The sequence below is a fragment of the Callithrix jacchus genome, chromosome 4 (genome assembly GCF_049354715.1).
Source record: "Callithrix jacchus isolate 240 chromosome 4, calJac240_pri, whole genome shotgun sequence".
In the NCBI taxonomy this organism is placed as follows: Eukaryota; Metazoa; Chordata; class Mammalia; order Primates; family Cebidae; genus Callithrix; species Callithrix jacchus.
This window is the reverse complement of record NC_133505.1, coordinates 113,224,521-113,248,657: the sequence shown is the minus strand read 5'-3', so window position 1 is coordinate 113,248,657 and position 24,137 is coordinate 113,224,521. Positions and strand designations below refer to the sequence as shown.

At 48.2% G+C, this 24,137-nt stretch overlaps 1 protein-coding gene and 1 pseudogene across 2 annotated transcripts in view; both read left to right on the top strand.

The window, feature by feature from the left end:
- Positions 1 to 9,224: 9,224 nt before the first annotated feature.
- Positions 9,225 to 24,137, top strand: part of BEND3 (BEN domain containing 3) — a 49,307-nt gene continuing 34,394 nt past the window's right edge. The window contains exon 1 of the mRNA XM_017971293.4: positions 9,225 to 9,609. The gene's annotated coding sequence lies outside the window, so the exon portion shown is untranslated. The remainder of the gene's footprint in view (positions 9,610 to 24,137) is intronic.
- Positions 20,802 to 21,296, top strand: LOC100391677 (10 kDa heat shock protein, mitochondrial pseudogene; annotated as a pseudogene). Its single transcript, XR_013534458.1, has one exon. The product of XR_013534458.1 is annotated as a 10 kDa heat shock protein, mitochondrial pseudogene (transcript).

The window sequence follows — 24,137 nt, the reverse complement described above, 5'->3', positions numbered from 1 at the left end:
GAATTACAAACCATGTACTCTCTGGACATGTATTGTCATCTGTATAAAAATGGGGTGGAATGTTCCACTTCTCTCAGGCCTGTGATCAAGGGCAAACAGGAAACCAAAATTTGAAAGAACTGAGACGGAATTTTGCTCTCATTTGCCCAGGCTAGAGTGTAAAATGGCGTGATCTCTGCTCACTGCAACCTCCACTTCCCAGGTTCAAGCAATTCTCCTGCCTCAGCCTCCCAAGTAGCGGGATTACAGGTATGCGCCACCACACCTGGCTAATTTTGTATTTTATTTTAAGTAGAGCTGGGATTTCTCCATGTTGGTCAGGCTGGACTCATGAGCTAAGGTGATACACCCATCTTGGCCTCCCAAAGTGCTGGGATTACAGGTGTGAGCCACCACGCCTGGCCTAATTTGTATTTTTAGTAGAGATGGGGTTTCACCATGTTGGTCAGACTGGTCTTGAACTCCTGACCTTGTGATCTATCTACCTCGGCCTCCCAAAGTGTTGGGATTACAGGCGTGAGCCACCGCACCCATCTGAAAGTACTATTTTTTTTTTTTTTGAGACAGTGTTTCGCTCTTGTTACCCAGGCTGGAGTGCAATGGCGCGATCTTGGCTCACCGCAACCTCCGCCTCCTGGGTTCAGGCAATTCTCCTGCTTCAGCCTCCTGAGTAGCTGGGAGTACAGGAACGCACCACCATGCCCAGCTAATTTTTTGTATTTTTGGTAGAGACGGGGTTTCACCGTTTTAACCAGGATGGTCTCGATCTCTTAACCTCGTGATCCACCCGCTTTGGCCTCCCAAAGAGCTGGGATTACAGGCTTGAGCCACCGAGCCCGGCCTGTTGAAAGTACTATTTTTATGGACTAAATGATTGTGTCCTTCCCTCCCCACCCACAATTCATATGTTCCCACTGTTCTCCAGTGTGATGGTATTTGTGGTTACAGCTTTGGGCAGTAATTAGGATTCCATGAGATTATAAGGATGAGGATCTCATGATGGGATTAAGGCTCTTCAAAAGAAGGGACAACAGAGTAGCCTCCCCTGCCCTCAGGGATGCAGGAGTGGGGGAGATCAGAGCAAGAAGGCCGCCATTTGCAAACCAGGAGAACAGCCCTTACTAGAAAGGGACCATGCTGGCACCCTGATCTTGGACTTTAGACTCTAAAACTGTGAGAAAATAAATGCTATTGCTCAATCCAACCAGCCTATGGTATTTTGTTATGGTAGCCCAAGCAGACCAAGGCAACTATGGAAAGAGGAAGGCTGAAAAGAACTTTATGGCTGTGTGATATTATTACTGCAGAGTTGGTATAGTATGGGCCTGCCATGAATTAGCTGCCTGCTTTTGGACCATTCCCTTATAACGGTATGTATGATGCAGGGACAATTCCAGAAGGCACCATTCATTATAGACTAGGGATGGTTCTGCTCTTAATCTTTGACTCTTCTGTTATTTATCTATACAAAAAGGAAAGGAAATGGAACACTGGTGTCTTACAACTCAGGTATTCTTTCAGCAAATATTTGTGGAGTTGACTGTGTCCCAGGCACAGTGCTAAACATCTGGAGATCCAGTGATTGGACAGGTTCCTGCCCTCCAGTAGTTTACATTCTAGCTGGGGAAATAGACAAAGAAAAAGGCAATTACAGCTGCTTGTGAGCAGTGTCTCTAGTAGTCAGTTTGGGCTGTTTTAAAATATAACTGGATGGCTTAGACAATAAAATTTTTTCTTTCTCAGTATGCTTCCTAGGGAATAGAAATTCTTCTCACAGTTTTCTGGAGGCTGGAAGTCCAAGGTGCTGACAGATTTGGTCTCTCCTGAGGCCTCTCTCCTTGACTTGAAGATGGCTGCCTTCTCCCTGTGTCCTCACGAGGTCTTTCCTCTGTGCACATGCACTGCTAGTGTCATTCCCTTTTTTTTTTTTGAGATAGAGTCTCAGTCTGTCACCCAGGGTGGAGTGCAGTGATGCCATCTCAGCTCACTGCAAACTGCACCTCCCAGGTTCAATGGATTCTTGTGTCTCAGCCTATTGAGTAGTGGGGACTACAGGCCACCAAGCCCGGCTAATTTTTTATATTTTTAGTAACACTATATAAATGATCCCTGAAAGTACAGTCTTAATTTTTTGTATTTTTAGTAGAGACAGGGTTTTGCCATGTTGGTTGGGCTGGTCTTTAACTCCTTACCACATGTGATCCATCTGCATTGGCCTCCCAAAGTGCTGGGATTACAGGTATGAGCCACTGTGCCTGGCCTTTTTTCTTCTTTTTTTGAGATGGAGTTTCACTCTTGTTACCCAGGCTGGAGTGCAATGGCGCGATTCTCAGCTCACTGCAACCTCCGCCTCCTGGTTTCAGGCAATTCTCCTGCCTCAGCCTCCTGAGTAGCTGGGATTACAGGCATGAGCCACCAGGCCCAGCTAATTTTTTGTATTTTTAGTAGAGACGGAGTTTCACCATGTTGACCAGGATGGTCTGGATCTCTTGACCTCGTGATCCACCCACCTCAGCCTCCCAAAGTGCTGGGATTACAGGCTTGAGCCACACCGCACCCAGCCCTTTTTTCTTTTTTTTTTTGAGACAAAGTCTCACTTTGTTGCAGTAGCTCGATCTTGGCTCACTGCAACCTCCACCTCCCGGGTTCAAGCAATTCTCCTGCCTCAGCCTTCCAAGTTACCTGGGATTACACCATGCCCAGCTAATTTTTGTATTTTTAGTAGAGACGGGTTTTTGCCATGTTGTCCAGGCTGGTCTTAAACTCCTGACCTCAAGTGATCCACCCACCTTGGTGTCCCAAGGTGTTAGGATTACAGGTGGGAGCCATGGCTCCCGGCCTCATCCTCTTCTTATAAAGATGCCAGCACTATCAGATTAAGGCCCCACCCTTGTGACTTCAGTTTACCTCAGTTATCTGCTAAAGGCCTTATCTTCAAATATTCTCATTCTTCGATGTACTGATTTGGAGGGGAACCAACTCACTGTCTCCACGAACAGAACAAACGCTGTGGGAGTGCAGCACAGGGCCTCTATCCCAGGCTTGGGACAGATGTGGCCTCTTGAGGAAGGGACTTAAACTGCAAGGACTAAAGGGTGAGGCTGGGGGCAGGGTCTGATAATTTAAATGACTACTATTCTGTGAAGCACAAAACTTGTAGATTTCACTCCTTGACAGTTTCCATTTGTTTTTTGGTTTTTTGTTTGTTTGTTTGTTTTTGTTTTGCTTGTTTGACCTTTGGTAGTAATAATTCAGAAAGAGGAACCCAAGAACATAATTCTAAAGTCCATTAGCCTTGAGCAAGGCACGCTTTCTTTTTGTTCCAGTCCTTAGTGGTAGAACCAGGCGGTTGACACTTACTATTTCTCAGGCCCTAGTATGTAATGATTAGAGGGAAATTCCTGCATATATTCACAGTGACCTCTTAAAACACCGTGTTGACACTTCAGCAGCTTGAAGAAAGGAGGCTTTGGATTCTGTAATCAAATACCATATTTACCTTTGGGTCATTTTTACCAAGATTTCTTCCTTTCCTTTTCTTTTTTGTGAAACAGAGTTTTGCTCTTGTTTCCCAGGCTGGAGTGCAATGGTGTGATCTCGGCTCACCACAACCTCTGCTTCCCAAGTTCAAGTGATTCTCCTGCTGCAGCCTCCAGAGTAGCTGGGATACAGGCACCTGCCACCATGCCCGGCTAATTTGTTGTATTTTTTTTTTTCAATTGGAGTTTTGCTCTTGTGCAGTCTGGAGTGTAATGGCAGGCTCTCAGCTCACCGCAACCTTTGCCTCCCGGGTTCAAGTGATTCTCCTGCCTCACCCTCCTGAGCAGCTGGGATTACAGGCGTGCACCACCATGCTGGCTAATTTTGTATTTTTAGTAGAGAAAGCGTTTCTCCATGTTGGTCAGGCTGGTCTTGAATTCCTGACCTCAGGTGATCTGCCCACCTTGGCCTGCCAGAGTGCTAGGATTACAGGCATGAGGCACCATGCCTAGCCAACATGTGTGCTGGGATTGAATATTTCTCCAGGATGAATTCCTAGAAGTGGGGGTGAATTACAGGATCTTGAGTTCATTTCTATGAGATGTTTTATTTTACAAAGATTTTAGGCAAGTTAAATAAGGCTAATTTTTTTTTTAGACAGAGCCTTGCTCTGTCACCCAGGCTGGAGTGCAATGGCATGGTCTCGGCTCACTGCAATCCCCGCCTCCTGGCTTCAAGCGATTCTTGTGCCTCAACCTCCCAAGTAGCTGTGAATACAGGCGCAAGCCACCACACCCAGCAAATTTTTTTTGTACTTTTAGTAGAGACGGGGTTTCACCATGTTGGCCAGACTGGTCTTGAACTCCTGACCTCAGGTGATCTGTTCACCTCAGCCTCCCAAAGTGCTGCCATTACAAGCATGAGCCACTGAGCCCAGCCCAAATAAGACTAATTTTAATATATATCCTATCATTTAGAGAGTCTTTGTTCTGTTTTGTTTTTCTGGGAGATAGCGTCTCTCTCTCTCTTTTTTTTTGAGACAGAGCTTCACTCTTGTTACCCAGGCTGGAGTGCAATGGTGCGATCTCGGCTCACCGCAACCTCCGCCTCCTGAGTTCAGGCAATTCTCCTGCCTCCTGAGTTGCTGGGATTACAGGCACATGCTGCCATACCCAGCTAATTTTTTGCATTTGTAGTAGAGATGGGGTTTCATCATGTTGGCCAGGATGGTCTCGATCTCTTGACCTCGTGATCCACCCGCCTTGGCCTCCCAAAGAGCTGGGATTACAGGCGTGAGCCACCACGCCCAGCTCTTTTTTTTTTTTTTTTTTAAAGACGGGGTTTCACCATGTTGGTCAGGCTGGTCTTGAACTCCCGACCTCAGGTGATCTGGCCTCCTTGGCCTCCAAAGTTCTTGGATTACAGGCGTGAGCCACCATGTCTGGTGATAGGGTCTGTCTCTATCATCCAGGCTGGAGTGCAGTGGTTCAATCATGGCTCATTGCAGTCTCAAACTCCTGGGCTCAAGCAATCCTCCCTTCTCAGCCTCCTGAGTAGCTAGGACTATAGGTGTGTGCCACCACACCTGACTTATTATTTAGTTTTTTTATTTTCATGAGACAGAGTCTTACTCTCTTGCCCAAGCTGGAGTGCAGTGGCACAATATCGGCTCACTGCAACCTCCATCTCCCTGGTTCAAGTGATTTTCCTGCCTCAGCCTCCTGAGTAGCTGGGATTACAGGCGCACACCCCCATGCCTGGCTAATTTTTGTATTTTTAGTAGAGCCGGGGTTTTACCATGTTGATCAGGCTAGTCTTATTTTTTTTTTTTTTTTTTTTAGTAAAGATGGGGTTTCACCATGATGGCCAGGCTAGTCTTGAACTCCTGGCCTTAGGTGATCCACCCACCTTGGCCTCCCAAAGTGCTAGGATTACAGGCGTGAGCCACTGCACCCAGCCCATCAGGCAAGTCTTAAACTCCTGACCTCAGGTGATATGCCCACTTTGGCCTCCCAAAGTGCTGGAATTACAGGCACGCACCGTGCCTGGCCATTTTTAAATTTTTTTGTAGAGACAGGGTCTCATTATGTTGACCAGACTGGTCTCAAACTTTTGTGCTAAAGCTGCCTGGGACTCCCAAAGTGTTGAGATTATAGGCTTAAACCGCCATACTCCATAGCATACAGCAATTTTTAAAAAATTGGTCAATTGCTAGAGCAGTATGTGTCTCCTTTTTCTTCTTCTTTAATGAGCTCTGATTGGCTGGGAAGCCAGCCAACACTGGCTCCCTGCTTCCTGCCTGTCCCTGCAGCTGTGTGATCAGTTGCGGAAGGCCGAAGTACAGGGCCTTGGGCACCCCTCTGGGCACGGGGGCCCTAGTGTCTACAGTGCCTTCAGCCAGCAGCGTGGGCTCAGAATGAGCTATTTCAGATTGGCATTTGTTTTCTCAAGGGCTTGAAATTGAAGTGGGATTGCAGCAGTTTTCACTCTCCCTCATGTTTCTTTTTGCAGAATCCCATTGTGCAAACCAGATATTCAACAAAAATCAGATCCTGATAGCTGTATTGGGTGCTTAAAATCTCAAACTACTCTAAATTATTAAATAGTTCTACACATAAGGAAGGTGTCTAGCACAAATTATCTGTAACTTTTCATTCGAAACCTCATTTTTTTCATGTTGGGTCATGGTGTCTCATTTACCTGCCCAGATTCTAATAAAGATAGTTGTTTGTTTGTTTTTTTTCAGGACACAGGGGTTAACCCTTGAGGCATATCTTCCTGTAGGTCGTATTTAATAAAGTTAGTACAACCTCTCAAGCCCCTTTTTTTTCACCCTCTTACTTTTGTGTTGTGAGTATTCACAGAATCTGGATCTGCCAGCTACTTCTGTTTGAAGTTGAAGACTTGGCAAAATTATACATCCAGCAGGCAAGAAATAAAGTGGAGATGTCTCACAAGTAACAGTGAAATCTGTTGCGTTGTTTTAAGTCTTTACTGAAAAAAAAAAAAGTCCTACTAAATATTGTCTTGGCAACTATAAATATATTTTAGCAATGATAAAAGCCTTTAGAGTAACAGTTAAGCTATCTAAAACCTAATGTCTGTCTGCCACTCTTAATTATATATATTTACATTTTATATCGCACTATTCATTAAATGCCATGCAATTTTCCATTTGAGTTTTACATTTAGTGTTTCAGTGTTTTATATGGGTCAAGTAGCCAATTTCCCTGCTGCTACATTTTACTCAGGTAAAATTGAAAATGAATTGACTGCATCAATGGCAACAGCTCTAATTTGAAATATTGAAAAATGCATTTTTAATTAAGCAATTTCAAATTGAGCAGACCTCTAAAAACCAGGTTGTTAATTTCCCGGTTCTTTATACACACATCCATTTGAACCATGAACTGTTATGGTGCTCTCAGAACACTTATTTTCACCCAGTACATTTATTTGCACCTTTATGCACTATTTTCCTCCTGCATATAAAAAAGAAAACCACGTAGAAACACAGAAAACCATCTGAAGGTAGGTGATTTCCTCTCTTGGATAGCAATGAATTTTATTTCTATTAATAACTTCTTTGAAACAAGTCACTTTGTTAAATAGATAGATCCATTTATGCAAATATGATACATACTTTTACAATAACACTCAAGGTCAGTTTGTGTTTCCTGAAAGTTGTTTTGAACAAAAGTCAGCTATTATCAGTTCAATTACTGTATTTGACAGAAATCTTTTGTTTCAAACAATATGAACACAGAAATGTTAATTTCTGTTTCTAATGTTTTATTATTTAATTTCTCCTTTAAAACCTGAGTTGTCCTTGTGAAAGACTGGTTATACATATGTCCCCTCACTACACACACTTCATCTAGTCCTCTTTCCAGAAATTTAACAAGGTCGATTTACATTCTTAAAGCACCACAGCAAAGTGGTTTAAATGCAAAATGTGCTTAAATGCTACTTAACTATTCCTAACTCTTCTACTGGGAAATCCTAGAAAACTGAATTAATGAAATGCAACTTCTACTTTAAAAATTCTAATTCTAACTGTCATATGAAGTTGAAGGTGAGAATAAGACTGGTGTATCTGTTAACTAAGGCGATGTACTGTGTCTTACGTGTTATTTAACGTACAAGTGTAAAAGTCAAGTTCCCCGCAGAAATCCAAGTGCCTCCACTCAGTCATCTGACAATGTATAAATTACCCATTCTCCCCCAAGCCGTCCTCCTCCCTTCCTCCCTCCGCCCTATTTTAAATGTAGATAGGGCGACCCAAGTCTTTTGAATTTGAAGGGCTGCTATCTCAGCCCCATTCTTCTCGTCATCCTGTTTTGAATGACACTGAGCACGTATAGATTCTTCTTATAAAAGCACCCCCTGGAGCAGGGCTCCGTTCTTCAGGCTGCTTGCTAATTTTGCACAGCAATTAGTACTGACTTCTCTAAACCAGCAATCCAAATACAGCTCGAGAATGATTAGTACTGACTTCTCTAAACCAGTGATCGAAACAGAGCTCGAGAATGTTCCACGTAGTTCCTCAAAGGTCTTAGATAACTTAACCCTGTGCCTTTTGATTTCAAGCCCGAAGGGGAGGAACTTGCATAATTACTAAATTCTCAATTGAAGTAGTCTGAGAAGGATACGGTAATGCCAAACTATACGTTAATTCAAACCATCGCCGCGCCTGGGCAGCAAGGAGCCAGCATATGCCTTCTTTTAAAAATCTATTCTACCTATTCACTGACCGCGCAGGGCCGGGCCACATGGTCCTCCCTTTCAGCCAGTCAGCTGTGAGCAGCAGATGGGGTCATTTGCATTTTTCTTTTTATACTTTCTTTGATCGGCAAATTAAAGGATTTTTCTTAAATTTACATTCTCATTGTTTGCCTAAAATACAAACGTGGCTAAACTGTTGAATTGGGCTTTCCTGACTCTCCCCAAGCACCTCCCCCTCCCCCGCCAGGCACTGAGACTTGAGAAAATACCCGAGGGGTAGATTTCATATTTATCAACTGGGAATCTACAGTCCGCGAGTTTAGGAGTAGACAGAATCAGCCTTTGAGTTGGTGACTCGTGTTTTTCTATTTTAGACGCTCGGCGCAGACAGCCCGTGGGTTTGTGTTTGTGGGGTGTGTGTGAGAGAGCGCGCGCGCTTCCGAAGCTCTCGTTCCGCAGCCTCAAACCCCAAAACTTCGAGTTGCAAGTAGCAGGCAGATTTTAGCTCCCAGGCTCACAACCGAGGGCGGCCACCGTGCAGGGGGAGTGGCCAGAGCCAGCTTTTCCCAGCGCCAGGGTCGTTCTCCCGCGTCCCGCCGGACTCCATGCCGCCCCGCGGGGCCGCAGGAGCCACCCGGGCCCTGGCGCCCCGAGGTCTTTGTGCCGGTCGCGGCGCGGGAAGACCGGGCTCGGGGGCCTGGGCCGCGGTCCAAAGGCCAAAAATGCGCGAGAGGCGTGGGCGCGAGGCGGGAGACGCTCCGCACAGTCGCCGTCCCGCAAGGGGCAAAAAAAGTAGAAAAACAGGCTTTTGGGGCCAAACTCTCGGGTCTGAGAAACCACGTTTCCGAGGACGGACTCGCGGGGGGGGAGGACAGACGGGATGCAGGGGACATTGTTCACGGCGCCCGCCAGCGGGCCGTGGGTGCACGGCCGCCGCCCCCGCCCCCGCCCCGGGTGGCCAGCGCGGGCCCACGTGGAGCGACGGCGCCAGCCGAGCGCGCCGGGCCGCCTGGGTCCCCGGAGTGCGCGCCCGATCTCCCCGCCGCGGCCGTTCACGCCCGAGCGCCGCCGCCGGTCCCGCGTGTGCCCCGCTGAGGGGGAGGGGCGGGCCGGGGGTGGGGGCGGAGGGGTTGTGGTTCCACTGCAGCGGGGGCTCCTGTGTCCTTGTGCGGAAATGACACACGGAGTCCCGTCACGTCACGCGAGAGCGCAGCGCACGGACACACACAAAGAGAGGGGAAAATACACGGTGCCCGCCCGCCCGCCGCCCCCAGCGCCTCCCCGGGCCGCCCTGGCCAGGCCCTCCGCGCGCGGCCCCCACTCTCCGGCCCCGCGCCTTCCCCCCCACGTGGCGCCCAAACTCGGCGCGGGCCCGCCCGGCAAAGTACAGAACTCGCGTCCCAGGTAAGCGCGGGCGGATCGAGCCGGCCGCGCGGCGGCGGCGGCGGCGTTGGCGGCTCCGGGGCGGGCGGCCGGGAGAGTGGCTGCAACATCCATGCCGGGTGGGGGCGGGAGCAGGGGAGGGGAGGCGGAGGGGGGCTGCCCGGAGCGCGCCCGCCAGGAACAGCGCCCACCCCCGCGCGGGGGTCGAGCCACGGGAGCGGGCGCCGGGCGCCCACGGGCTCACCGCGCCCATTGTGCTGCGCGCCCCTTTGTGCCCGCTTGGAACGCGGCGGCTCCATGGCGTTCCGGGGAGCACGCGCGCCGCGCGGGGGCGGGGGGTTCGCGCGGTGGAATCGTCCGCGCCACCGCCGCCGCCCGCCCCACTCGCGCCGCGCGCCGGCCCCGCACCCCCGCTGGGCGCCGCGATGGAGCAGCCGGGGCGGCCGGAAGGCTCTGCGGTGCCCGCGGCGGCTCGGCCGGGCTGTGGTGGGGCACGGCTCGGCTTGTGGAAGGGGGTGTCGGAGCCGGAGCAGGGGGCGGAGACTGAAGAGAGATGCCGGGCGGCGAGCGGGAGGCCGGGGGAGCCGCCGCTCCGAGGAACGAAGCCTGCGGCGGCTGCAAATGTAACGAGGCCGGCGGGCCGCGGCGGCCGGGAGCGGAGAAGGACGGGCCCCGCCGCCAGGGGGCGCGGCGCTCCCTTCCCGGCCGTTCCACGGCGGTTCGCGGTTCCCGCTGCCCGGGAGCTGGAGGCGGGCCCGGCGCCTTGGGTGTGCACCCGGGCTGGCGCGAGGCCTGGCCAGCCGGCCGCAAAGCTAAAACCCGGGGCGCTCGCCGCTCCTCGTGACTGCCCCTTTTCCTCTGTATTATAAACGTGATTTCCCACGCATGCTTTGCCCTCGCCTCATCCGTGAGCTGTGTAGCACCGATTTGGAGGTCCTCGTGTGCTTGTTTACCTTCGTCTCCCTATGTAGATATTTTAAACAAGGTGTTTTTACAGAGGTAAGAGTTTTGATTGCTCAGGTGGTCTTTCTGGGAGACTTCTGCGCATAAAGGCTAACCCGATAAGAGTGCTGGGAGGAACACGGTTATTCACTGGAGGTGGAAATGTGCAGCTTCATCTCCTTAAAGTAACTTTTGAATTGTCAAATACAGATGTTAAACATGCCACAAGGCAGCACGGCATAGAGTGCCAGAAAGCTACCGTTGCAGGAAACTGAGGCAAGGAAGTGAGTCCCTCAGGCTAGCCAGGTATACAAACGGCCAGGATAGAGGACAGTCTTGTTACCCGCTCCCCACTTCCACCATTGCAGTCCCTTTTGCTGTTTTTAAAGCATTCATCCCTAGATTTTGGCTTTATATCACCATACAACACCCTGTCAAGCTTCTCTCAGTACTGGGACTTGGGCAAGATTTTCTATCTCCCTCACAGTTTCACATCCCCAGCCTCCCACCCAGTGCCTCATAACTAGTAGGCGCTCAGTTTATGTTTTCTAAATGAATGGAAAATGCCTCTTGGATTGCAGAGGAAAGATGGAGCCAGAGCGGCCAGTTGCTGCTGGGGAGTTAGCTGGTGTCTATGTGACCCTTAAAATCTGTCACGTAAGCACCCTGTCATGGAACACGAGTTTCTTTCTTATTCTTTTTTTTTTTTTTTTTTTTGAGACAGAGTATTGCTCACTGCAACCTCCACCTCCCAGATCCAAGCGATTTTCTTGCCTCAGCCTCCCGAGTAGCTGGGATTACAGGCATGTGCCACCACACCCAGCCAATTTTTGTATTTGTAGTAGAGATGGAGTTTCACCATGTTGCCCAGGCTGGTCTCCCAACCTAAGGTGATCTGCCTGCCTCGGCCTCCCAAAATGTTGGGTTATAGGCATGAGCCACGGCACCCAGCGGGAACATGGTGTTTTTTTTTTTTTTTTAACCAGAGATGCCATCTTCTTGCTGAACTAATTTAACAGGAAAGGTTTTTTTGTTTTGTTTTGTTTTTGAGACAGAGTCTTGCTCTGTCACCCAGGCTGGGGTGCAGTGGTGCAATCTCGGCTCCCTGCAACCTCCACCTCCTGGGTTCAAGTGATTCTCCTGCCTCAGCCTCCGGAGTAGCTGAGACTACAGGCAAGTGCCACCACACCCAGCTAATTTTTTGTATTTTTAGTAGAGATGGGGTTTCACTGTTAGCCAGAATGGTCTTGATCTCCTGGCCTCATGATCCGCCCACCTTGGCCTCCCAAAGTGCCGGGATTACAGGCGTGAGCCACCATGCCCAGCCTTAACAGGAAAGTTTTATGTGGTTCCACCCACCTTCCCCATGCCCAGCAAGAAGACAGGCCAGTTAGGACAAGACAGTCAGCATCCCAGTAGTCTATTAAAAGGTGCTGTATTGACACATTTTCTTTCTTTTTTTTTTGAGACGGAGTTATACTCTTGTTACCCAGGCTGGATTGCAATGGCATAATCTTGGCTCACCATAACCTCTGCCTCCTGGGTTCAGGCAATTCTCCTGCCTCAGCCTCCTGAGTAGCTGGGATTACAGGCGTGCACCACCATGCCCAGCTAATTTTTATATTTTTAGTAGAGACGGGGTTTCACCATGTTGACCAGGATGGTCTTGATCTCTTGACCTCGTGACCCACCCACCTCGGCCTCCCAAGGTGCTGGGATTACAGGCGTGAGCCACCGTGCCCGGCCTTGACACATTTTCTTTACATCCTCTCCCTTTGGGTCCTTTCTTAGCTTCTGAGCACCCGTGTGTGAGCAAAAGCTTAGCAGAATGTCCAGTAATTACAAAGAGAAAAACTAGAGTGAGGCCTGACACAGGTTTGATTAGGTAAAAATGTAATATCCTATATTAATGTCTCAGCTGCTGCTTTTTATAGCTGCCTAGAAAGCCTCTGGAAGCAATGAAAAGGAAAATAGCATATTTATATGAATTGTATTGACACCGTGATGAAAAGTTGAAATACCTCAAATTGTATAATGTAGAAACATTAAGTGTGAAAGTCTCTAGCCAGCCAGCAAAAATGATTTGGTGTTTGTATATGGGAGGCTGGGATGTAGTATTTTTTCCCGGTGCTTAATTTTTTTTTTTTTTTTTTTTTTTTTTTTGAGACAGTCTCATTCTGTTGCCTGGGCTGGAGTGCAGTGGTGCGCTCTTGGCCCACTGCAATCACTGCCTTCCAGGTTCAAGGGATTCTCCTGCCTCAGCCTCCCAAGCAGCTGGGATTACAGGTGCATTGTACCACGCCTGGCTGATTTTTGTATTTTTAATAGAGATGGGGTTTCACCATATTGGCCAGGCTAGGCTGGTCTTGAACTCCTAACCTCAAGTGATCCACTGGCCTCAGCCTCCCAAAGTGCTAGGAGTATAGGCATAAGCAATGGCGCCTGGCCTGGTGCTTAATTTTTGTGTTAAGTGATAGATTTTGGTTGCTAACCTAATTGCATCATATCCATCACTGGCTAAAGTAAGCTTAGGGAATTAATTGTAGAATTAATCTTTGGAATGGGGAATCTATTCTGTATTCTTTTAGTGGTGTTTATAGGGATGTGTACATATGTTAACTTTTTTTTTTCAGAGATGGAGTCTAACCCTGTCACCTAGGCTAGGTGCAGTGCCACAATCTCAGCTCACTGCAACTTCCGCCTCCCCCTCCCTTTGGATCCTTTTTGGCTTCTAAGAGGGTTCAAGTGATTCTCTTGTGTCACCCTCCCTAGTAACTGGGATTATAGGCATGTACTACCATGCACAGCTAATTTTTGTATTTTTAGTAGAGACGGGGTTTCACCATGTTGGCCAGACTGGTCTCAAACTCCTGACCTTAGGTGATCTGGCTGCCTCGGCCTCAAAAAGTGCCGAGGTCACAGTCATGAGCCACCACCTAGCTAACGTGTTATCTTTCAAAGAACTACACACCCCTAGAGAGTCTATTTTACTGTGGGAATTTCTGAGGCAGGGTCTCTCTCTTTCACTCAAGCTGGAGTGCACTGGCACAGTCTCAGCTCATTGCAACCTCTGACTCCCAGGCTCAAGTGATCCTCCCACCTTAGCCTCCTAAGTAGTATGTGCCATCACACTTGGCTAATTTTTTAGGTTTTTTTTTTTTTTTTTTTTTTCTCGAGACGGAGTTTCGATCTTGTTACCCAGTCTGGAGTGCAATGGCGCGATATCGGCTCACCGCAACCTCCACCTCCTGGGTTCAGGCAATTCTCCTGCCTCAGCCTCCTGAGTAGCTGGGATTACAGGCATGCGCCACCGTGCCCAGCCAATTTTTTGTATTTTTAGTAGAGACAGGGTTACACCATGTTGACCAGGATGGTCTTGATCTCTTGACCTTGTGATCCACCAGCCTCGGCCTCCCAAAGTGCTGGGATTACAGGCGTGAGCCACCGTGCCTGGCCCATTTTTTAGTTTTTAATAAAGATGGGGTTTCACCATGTTGGCCAGGCTGGTCTCGAACTCTGGAGCGCAAGTCATCTGCTCACCTCAGCCTCCCAAAGTGCTGGGATTACAGGTGTGAGCCATCATGCCTGACCAGGATAAATTTTTAAAATTAGACTTAAATCACCAGGTGCAGTGGCTCACGCCTGTAATCCCAGCACTTTGGGAGGCTGAGGTGGGTAGATCACCTGAGGTCAGGAGTTCAAGACCAGCCTGACCAACATGGCGAAACCCTGTCTCAACTAACAATACAAAATTTAGCTAGGTGTGGTGATGGGTATCCCAGCTATTGGGGAGGCTGAAGCGGGAGAATTGCTTGAACCCAGGAGGAGGAGGCTGCAGTGAGCCGAAATTGCGCCACACTTCACTCCAGCCTGGGCGACAGAGCAAGACTGTCTCAGAAAAAAAAAAAGAAACAAAGTCACACAAAAAAATGTGCCCAAAACAGATTTGCTGTGTGTGCTTTGTACCACCTTGCTCTGACAGTCTCTTTCTCCCTCCAAATTTGATAATGCTCTTCTTCCACTTCTGGTACACCAGGGTTTCTTACAACATCAGTTTTAACCCAGAGCTCTTGTGGTTTCTGGGATTAGCTACCACAAGTTCCCCACATGTGCCAAACTAAGAGCTCTCCATGCCAGTATCCGGCCTTCAGAGTGTTAAACGTGAGAGGGGCTGTTGTAGAGTGGCAGTGAATGCTTTGCATGCTAGTCTGAATTTTGTATGAAAACCACTTTTACAAACTATTGGTTTAGAGCTGAATTTTTCTTAGCAGATTACCTGATACCATGTTCTCCCTCCATTTTTTGTAAGACAGGATCTGGCTACTTTGACCAGGCTGATCTTGAACTCCTAGGCTCAAGCAATGCTTCCACCTCATTCCACTGAGTAGCTGGGACTATAGGTACATACCACTGTACCCAGCTTCTTCTTTTTCTTTCTTTTTTTTTTTTTTTCTGACAGCCTTGCTCTGTTGCCCAGGCTGGAGTGCAATGGCAGGATCTCAGCTCATTGTAGCCACCACCTCCCAGGTTCAAGGATTCTCCTGCCTCAGCCTCCTGAATAGCTGGGATTACAGGCCTGCACCACCATGCCCGGCTGATTTTTGTATTTTTAGTAGAGATGAGATTTTGCCATGTTGACCAGGCTGGTCTTGACAGATTTTGTAAAAAATACAAAAATTAGCCAGGCATGGTGGTGCACGCCTATAGTCCTAGCTACTTGGGAGGCTGAGACAGAAGTGCGTGGACCCTGGGATGCAGAGTTGCAGAGGGCTGAGGTCGCACCACTGTACTCTAGCCTGGGCAGCAGAACGAGACTCCGTCTCAAAGAAATAAATAAATAAGCCCTCTTAATTTTTTTTCTACCCACAGCCATCCCTCCTCTTGTCTAGTTTTCAGTTATTCCTTTTTTTTTTTTTTTTTTGAGACAGAGTTTCGCTCTTGTTACCCAGGCTGGAGTGCAATGGCGCGATCTTGGCTCACCGCAACCTCCGCCTCCTGGGTTCAGGCAATTCTCCTGCCTCAGCCTCCTAAGTAGCTGGGATTACAGCCACGTGCCACCATGCCCAGCTAATTTTTTGTATTTTTAGTAGAGATGGGGTTTCACCATGTTGACCAGGATGGTCTCGATCTCTTGACCTCGTGATCCATCTGCCTTGGCCTCCCAAAGTGCTGGGATTACAGGCTTGAGCCACCGTGCCCGGCGTTTTCAGTTATTTCTGACTAGTGAAATGCAGTCGTATCAGTATCAGTAAGGACATTGATTGCTCAATTGATTAAGTCGCTTACTGGCCTTTTCTTGTATGCCAGGACTGTTGGTTTGAGCATGGAGCTAGCAAAGTGAAGGACCGAGGCTTGCTTAGGATTGGGGGTGCAGGGTACTCCAGGCTGCCCCAAACCCTAATTAGCTTGTGTGGTCACAAGACAAAACACTTGAAAAAATGGGAAGTGCAGAGGAAACTCAGCTTATACCTCCTAGGAAAATTAGTCACCGTTATGCAGTCGGTCATGTGGCTTGATGCCGGAATTTGAGGTCTCTCCTTTCACCTGGAGCCTCAGCTTCTGCATGCCAAGGTTGATAAGCAGAGTCTCCTGTGGGCGATGTGAGGAGTTAGCCCTCCTCAAGGCCAGGAGAACGTAAGTGGAACTTCTTAGCTGAGGAACATGGCACATTTACTCAGACTCAGACGCGAGTGACCAAAGATTAAGATGCCAAATCACAGGCCCGCAGGCAGCGTTGTGTGCTGGGCTGCATGCTGGAAGATGAGGTTGTGCTCTGAATGAATAAGGAAGGCAGCTACAATTACAGCTTTAGAAAAACTCGGGGGAAGATTGCCCTGGTTTTGTGAGGACTGGTATTTTTCAAACTGCGTTCGCAGATGTGTCTAAAAATAAAAACAAATTGTGAACATGTCCTGCAAGTCCCTTGGGCAGGATGCCACTGCCAAGGGGGCTGGGTCCCGAGAGCCTCGAGGCTCCCAGCCGGTCCTGTGAACCCAGAGACCAGCTGCGCCAGAGCGGATGGCATGGGAACATTCTTCCTGTCCTCAGGGAGAACACTTTATTTGGTTTCATCCCCCTCCCTCCAGTTTCTATGTTTCATTGGAAAGAAAAGTTATGAAACCTTTTTAATCCATTAAGCCATTTTATTTAATTTGCAGTTCTTTTTTTTAGGACAAGAATCACTCTTGTTGCCTAGGTGGGAGTGTAATGGTGTGATGTCAGCTCACCACAACCTCTGCCTACCAAGTTCAAGTGAGTCTCCTCCCTCCAAAGTAGCTGGGATTACAGGCATGTGCCACCATGCCGGGGTAATTTTGCACTTTTAGTAGAGACAAGGTTTCTCCATGTTGGTCAGGCTGCTCTCGAACTCCTGACCTCAGGTCATCCACCTGCCTTGGCCTCCCAGAGTGCTGGGATTACAGGCATGAGCCACTGCACCTGGCCTTAATTTACAGTTCTTAAACATTCACTATATAAATGTATTTTAGGCTGGTCAGGGTGGCTCATGCTTATAATCCCAGCAGTTTGGGAGGCCAGGGCAGGCAGATCACTTAAGGCCAGGAATTCAAGACCAGCCTGGCCAACATGGCAAAACCCCTGTCTCTACTGAAAATACAAAAATCAGCTGGGCATGGTGGTGCACACCTATAATCGCAGCTACTTGGGAGGCTGAGGCAGGAGAATCGCTTGAACCCAGGAGACAAAGATTACAGCGAGCCGAGATCTCACCACTGCACTCTAGCCTGGGAGACAGAATGAGACCTTGTCTCAAAAAATAAATAAATAAGAAATGCACTTTGAAGATCTTCTTTTAAAAAGAAAAGCTTTATAATAAGTAACCTTGAGTGCTGTGTGTCAGGCACTTTCTCATTTGTAATTTTTTTTTTTTTTTTTGAGACGGAGTTTCACTGTTGTTACCCAGACTGGAGTGCAATGGCACGATTTCGGCTCACTGCAACCTCCGCCTTCTGGGTTCAAGCAATTCTCCTGCTTCAGCCTCCCGAGTAGCTGGGACTACAGGCATGCACCACCATGCCCAGTTAATTTTTGTATTTTTAGCAGGGACGGGGTTTCACCTTGTTGACCAGGATGGTCTTGATCTCTTGACCTCGTGATCCACCCTCCTCGGCCTCCCAAAGTGCTGGGATTATAGGCATGAGCCACTGTGCCTGGCCTTTTTTTTTTTTTTTGGAGACAGAGTCTCACTCTGTTGCCAGGCACCAGGCTGTAGTGCAGTGGCACGATCTCGGCTCACTGCAACCTCTGCCTCCCGGGTTCAAGCAATTCTCCTGCCTCAGCCTCCCGGGTAGCTGGGACTACAGGTGCACACCGCCATGCCCAGCTAATTTTTTTTGTGTTTTTAGTAGAGATGGGGTTTCACCATGTTGGCCGGGATGGTCTCGATCTCTTGACCTCGTGATCTGCCTGCCTCGGCCTCCCAAAATGCTGGGATTACAGGCTTGAGCCACCACACCCAGCCTCTCATTTGTAATTTTCACAAAAACTTTATGAGGCACGTTTGATGTGTCCAGCTTCCATTACGGAATATGGCTTGTATGGGTAGGTAAACAGCTGGTCTGGTGTTAGATGCTAAATATGTTAACTGGGTTAAAAACCCTTTTTGAGCCAGGTGCAGTGGCTCATGCCTATAATCCCAACAACACTTTAGAGGCAGACGTGGGTGGATCACCTGAGGTCAGGAGTTCGGGACCAGCCTGGTCAATATGGTGAAACACCCCGTGTCTAATAAAAATACAAAAATTAACCAAGCATGGTGGTGCATGCCTGTAATCCCAGCTACTTGGGAGACTGAGGCAGGAGAATCACTTGAACCCGAGAGACTGAGGTTGCAGTGAGCCTAAATCACATCACTGCCCTCCAGCTTGGGCAACTGAATGAGACTTTGTCTCAAAAAACAAAAAAAGCCCTTTTTGAAAACTGGGCTGGGTTGAGGGCAGGTGTGGTGGCTTGCACATGAAATCCAAGCACTTTGGGAGGCTGAGGCAGGAGGGTTGCTGGAAGCCTAGAGTTTGAGACCAGCTTGGGCAACACATGGAGACCTTGTCTCTACAAAAAATAAAAAAATTAGCTGGGTGTGGTGGCATGCACCCAGTCTAGCTACTGACAGGCTGAGATGGGAGAATCACCTGAGCTCAGGAGTTCAAGGCTGCAGTGAGCGCTGATCATACTGCTGCACTCAGCCTGGGTAACAGCGAGACCCCCATCTCTGGAGGAAAACAAAAACAAAAAAATGAAAAACTGGATTAAAAGCCAGGGTTTAATCCAGTTCCATCTGACTCCAAAGTTTAGTAGAGAATTCCGTTTTCTTTGGGGTCACTTGCACTGGTTCCTGCCTTGGTCGCGGGTTGGCCTATCTGGCTAGTTGACTTGCTCATGCACCTGTGCCCAGGTCACAGCTCAGTGGGAAGAGAGAAAGAAAGCCAGGAGGTCATGGCCCATTCCTGAGTGCCAGCTTCCTTGGAAGGCCGGAATGAAGTGCTCACGCCAGGAGTCTCCTGACGTCCTTTCTTGCTCCTTGGTCTCGGCAGCCTCCCTCATGCGGCATGGATGCCCCCCTCCCCCCGCCCCACCGCTGGTTCCCTGTCTGCATAAGCAGCAGCCCTTGTGGGGACTGTGGGGGTTGACAGGTAAAACACTTAGAATGTGGAGCCTGTGCCACACAAATACTAGCTGCTGTCCCCTTCTGGGTTTAATTTCTAGAAATCAGTATTACCTGTAGCAGAGAAGTTCCTTGAAATCAAAGCAGACCTGTGGCAATTGGGAAAAGATTGCAACAAGGTTTAGGTCTTGGTTAAACTTTTAAAATCCTTGAGTTTATTTTGTTAATGAAATCTTTAAAGTGGTCTGAGCATAGTCTCTCCACTTTACCTTTTGTGTGTGGCAGGGGCCACACAGCCACCGTGCCCATTGCCTCAGGTCCCAATTACATTCCTGTTCTGGACTCACATTCTCTAGGGAATCTTCTGGTAGTGAGCGTTTGCTTCAGTTTACATGTGGAAACAGCTCTTAGGGGCGGGGGGGTGGGTGGGGGATTTGCCCTGAGCCGCCTGAAGTCAGGGCTGCTGGGGCCAGGCCTTCCCAGGCACCTCAGCTCAGTGGCAAGGACATCTCTGATCTAGCAGGGTAAAATCTGGAGTCAGCTGGCTGGAATTTGAACCTCGAGGCTGCAGGAAGCCTAAGTACTTCCCATTTGTGGGCCTGCTGCTTGTCCTGTGTGATTCCCCGGCCCCCAGGCCTTTGGCAGCTCCAGTTAGGCTCATGCTGCGGTGACTATCGGAAGAACTTGATAGAAAGGTACCCTGGACTATTTCCAGCTGCCCGTGGGTACACTGGAGAACGTGTCCCTTTGGAGATCTGTGGGCTGGGCAGGGAAGAGGCCAGTGACCCTGCCGAGGGCCTTGCCGAGGAGTGCCACATCAGCAGCTGCCTCTCCTTCGATCACTGTGTCATCTGCCATCCCAGTTCTTTTTTTTAGAGACAGAGCCTCGCTCTGTTGCTCAGGCTGGAGTGCAGTGGTGAGATCTCAGCTCACTGCAACCTCTGCCTGCTGGGTTCAAGTGATTCTCCTGCCTTAGCCTCCTGAGTGACTGGGATTAGAGGCTCGTGCCACCATGCCCAGCTAATTTTTGTACTTTTTTGTTTTTTTTTTACATGACTAATCAGCATAATTTTTGTATTTTTAGTAGAGACAGGATTTCACTTTGTCGGCCAGGCTGGTCTAGAACACCTGACCTTAGGTAATTCCCCCCTTCTTCTTGGCCTCCCAAAGTGTTATTGGGATTACAGGTGTGAGCCTGTGCGCCCAGCCCCATCCCAGTTATTTGTATTTTTATTTATTTATGTATCTATTTTTGAGACAGAGTCTTGCCCTGTTTTCCAGGCTGGAGTGCAGTGGCATGATCTCAGCTCACTGCAACCTCTGCCTCCTGGGTTCAAGCTATTCTCCTGCCTCCACCTCCCCAGTAGCTAGGATTACAGATTCATGCCACCATGCCTGGCTAATTTTTTTGTAGTTTTAGTAGAGATGGGGTTTCGCCATGTTGGCCAGGCTGGTCTTGAACTCCTGACCTTAGGTGATCTGTTCACCTCAGCCTCCTAAAGTGCTGGGATTACAGGCATGAGCCACCACCCATGGCCTGATTTTACAAACATTCTTGCTGTTTGTGGACATAACAGAATATGACTTGGCTGTGTAGTAAATATCACTGTGCTTTTTATTTGTCATTAAAAATATCAGTGTCGCATATCGTGGGTCTCTCCTTGCCGCGGTGCGCCAGAGCAGAGTACGAGTCTGAGACTGAGGGAATCATGGCAGGACAGGCGTTTAGAAAGTTTCTCCCACTCTTTGACCGAGTATTGGTTGAAAGGAGTGCTGCTGAAACTGTAACCAAAGGAGGCATTATGCTTCCAGAAAAATCTCAAGGAAAGGTATTGCAAGCAACAGTAGTCGCTGTTGGATCGGGTTCTAAAGGAAAGGGTGGAGAGATTCAACCAGTTAGCGTGAAGGTTGGAGATAAAGTTCTTCTCCCAGAATATGGAGGCACCAGAGTAGTTCTAGATGACAAGGATTATTTCCTATTTAAAGATGGTGACATTCTTGGAAAGTACGTAGACTGAAATAAGTCACTATTGAAATGGCATCAATGAGAAGCTGCCCATTCCACTGAAGTTCTGAAATCTTTCATCATGTAAATAATTTCCATATCTCTTTTATAATAAACTAATGATAACTGATGAAAAAAAAATATCAGTGTCAAAGAATTGCACATTCACGGTAGAATTCTTTGGAAAGTAGAGGACAACATAAAGGAAGAATCATTCATAATCCTCCTAATTGGAGATAATTAACATTTTGGCATATTTCCTTTTAGCTACTTTATGGCATTTTTTAATTACATAATTGAGATATCCCCAGTGAACTTTGAAGTATGTTATTGACTGGGTAACCTTGTCATGAACAATTGATTCTAAATCTTTACACATAATTTAATGCTCAGCTTTTTCTGTCAATAGAGGTTTTGAAATCATGTTGAGAAAATGTGTAGAAGCTGACTTCCTAACTTTGTATGAAGAAAGAAAACAATAATAATCAAAGATGATTTCAGTGTAGGTCACGTTTAGTTTGTTCTCTTTTCTCTGCAGCTCTTTGTGGAATTCATCGGTAATTAATAATGGTTAATAGTTAATTAGGTTTTCCTGCACTAGGATTTCCAACCTTACAGTCTAGCCCTTGTGTTCCTGCTTGTGCTTATGTGATCACTGCCTGCTAAGAGAGAGAGACAGAATGAGCGAGCAAGAGCAGGAGAAGAACGCCTAACCCAGGCTCTTTGCCCTCTGGCCTTTGCTAATTGCCATGGCTCCTTATTAGAAGTTCCTTTTTAATTTTTTTTGAAACAGGGTCTCACTTTGTTGCCCAGGCTGGAGTGTAGTGGCACAGTCTCAGCTCACTGCAGCCTCCACCTCCTGGGATCAAGCAATCCTCTGGCCTTAGCCCCCTACATGCACTATAGGTGCCTGCTACCATGCCCAGCTGATTTTTCATATGTTTTTGGTAGCGATGGTGTTTAGACATATTGCTCAGACTGGTCTCAAACTCCCGACCTCAGGTGATCTGTCTGCCTTGGCCTCCAAGAGTGCTGGGATTATAGGTGTGAGCCACTGTGCCCAGCCCAGCACATCACTTTTGAGGACTACACTTTGAGAACTACTAAGGAATATCTGTGGAAGTACACACAAGAAGGCAAACATAGTTGCCACCAAGACAGTAACCCAGTGACTGGAGGACAGTGGATTTTTTTGTTTTTTGAGATGGAGTCTTGCTGTGTCCACAGGCTGGAGTGTGTTGGCGCAATCTCGGCTCACTGAAACCTTCGTCTTCCAGGTTCCAGTGGTTCTCCTGTGCCAGCTTCCTGAGTACAGGCGTGTGCCAGCACACCCAGCTAATTTTTATATTTTTAGTAGAGATGGGGTTTCACCATGTTGGCCAGTATGGTCTCAATCTCTTGACCTCATGATCCGCCTGCCTCAGCCTCCCAGAGTGCTGGGATTATAGGTGTGAGCCACTGCGCCCGGCCAACAGTGGACTTTCTAACCAAATGTCCTTTCATGCTTGCTGATTTTTGGTCTGTGTGCATGTACAGTTGGCCCTACCACATCTGCAGGTTCACCCAATGTCAGACAGAACATATTTCAGGCTAGGCACAGTGGCTCATGCCGGTAATCCTAGCACTTGGGAAGCTGAGTCATGTGGATCGCTTGAGGTCAGTAGTTTAAGACTAGTCTGGCCAACATGACGAAACTCCGTCTCTGCTAAAAATACAAAAATTAGCCAGATGTAGTGGCACGCACCTTCCAGCTACTTGGGAGGCTGAGGCAGGAAAATTGGATGCACCTGAGGAGCAGAGGTTTCAGTGAGCTGAGATCGCGCCACTGCGCACCAGCCTGGGTGACTGAGCGAGACTCCATCACAAAAAAAGAAAAACAAAACATTCCAAATGTTTTAAAATACTTGTATCTAGATCACAAAATTTCAGAAATTGGTAGCTTCTACATAGTTATGATCTATAGCCTGTGTTTCCTAGATGTGAGTTATGTTTGTCATGGAAACCCTAATGAAACATCTAGTAACCTGCTCTTTCCTTCCTGTCACTTTTATCTTCTGTGTTTTACCCATCTTCCTGTGACAAGCTCCCAGAGTATCTTCAGCCAGGTGCTGCTATCTCTACCCCTGAGTTGGTTGGGATCCCCACAGATAGGCTCTACTGTTGGTGGATTCCCTGCACAGAGGACAGATCCCGTCCCCCACTGGCACCAACAGCTCCCCATTACACAGCAGGGCGTGGGGCAGATCAGACTTGAGGCCACAGGATGAGCTTGAACATGTTCGTATCCATGCTGGTCTCAGCTCCTACACCTTTAAGATGAGGAAACTGCATGAGATGACCTCTCAGGTCCTTCTCTGCTTCAAAACTACCCCAGTTTTCACTTGTGAAATGGGTATACCAAGATGTCCTACTTCATAGCATGATCAGGATGCGTTAACAGTAAAGCTCTCAGCATAGCATCTTCCATGCCGTGCAGGCTGGCATTTTTATGGAGTTTCCCTGAGTGTGTATTGGGACGGGGAGAAAGGGATGGCACAGCAGGCTTCTGCTTTCTAGGAGCTTGTAGGTAGGTTGAGTCTTCTCCTGGTTCCCGCTGCCCTGTGGACACCTCAGCACTTCTTGTCGTGTGGGTCCTGTTTGCCTCAGCTGGAAGCCCATTGGTTCTCAGCTCTCCTCTGTCTCCTCAAAAAGAAACTACTCATCTCCAAATCCTTGTCTCAAAATCAGCTGTTGGGGGAACCCAAACTAAAGCAAGGAGTGAAAGGAGTGATAGAGAAGTCGCCATGACACATTAAGTGAAAACAGCACAAAACAAGGTTCTCATACCTTTACGCTCAGGACTACTTTTTAGATGAAGTCTTGCTGTGTCACCTACACTGGAGTGCAGTGGTGCAATCTCAGCTCACTGCAACCTTTGTCTCCCGGGTTCAAGCGATTCTGCTGCTACAGCCTCCCAAGTAGCTGGGATTACAGGTGTGTGCC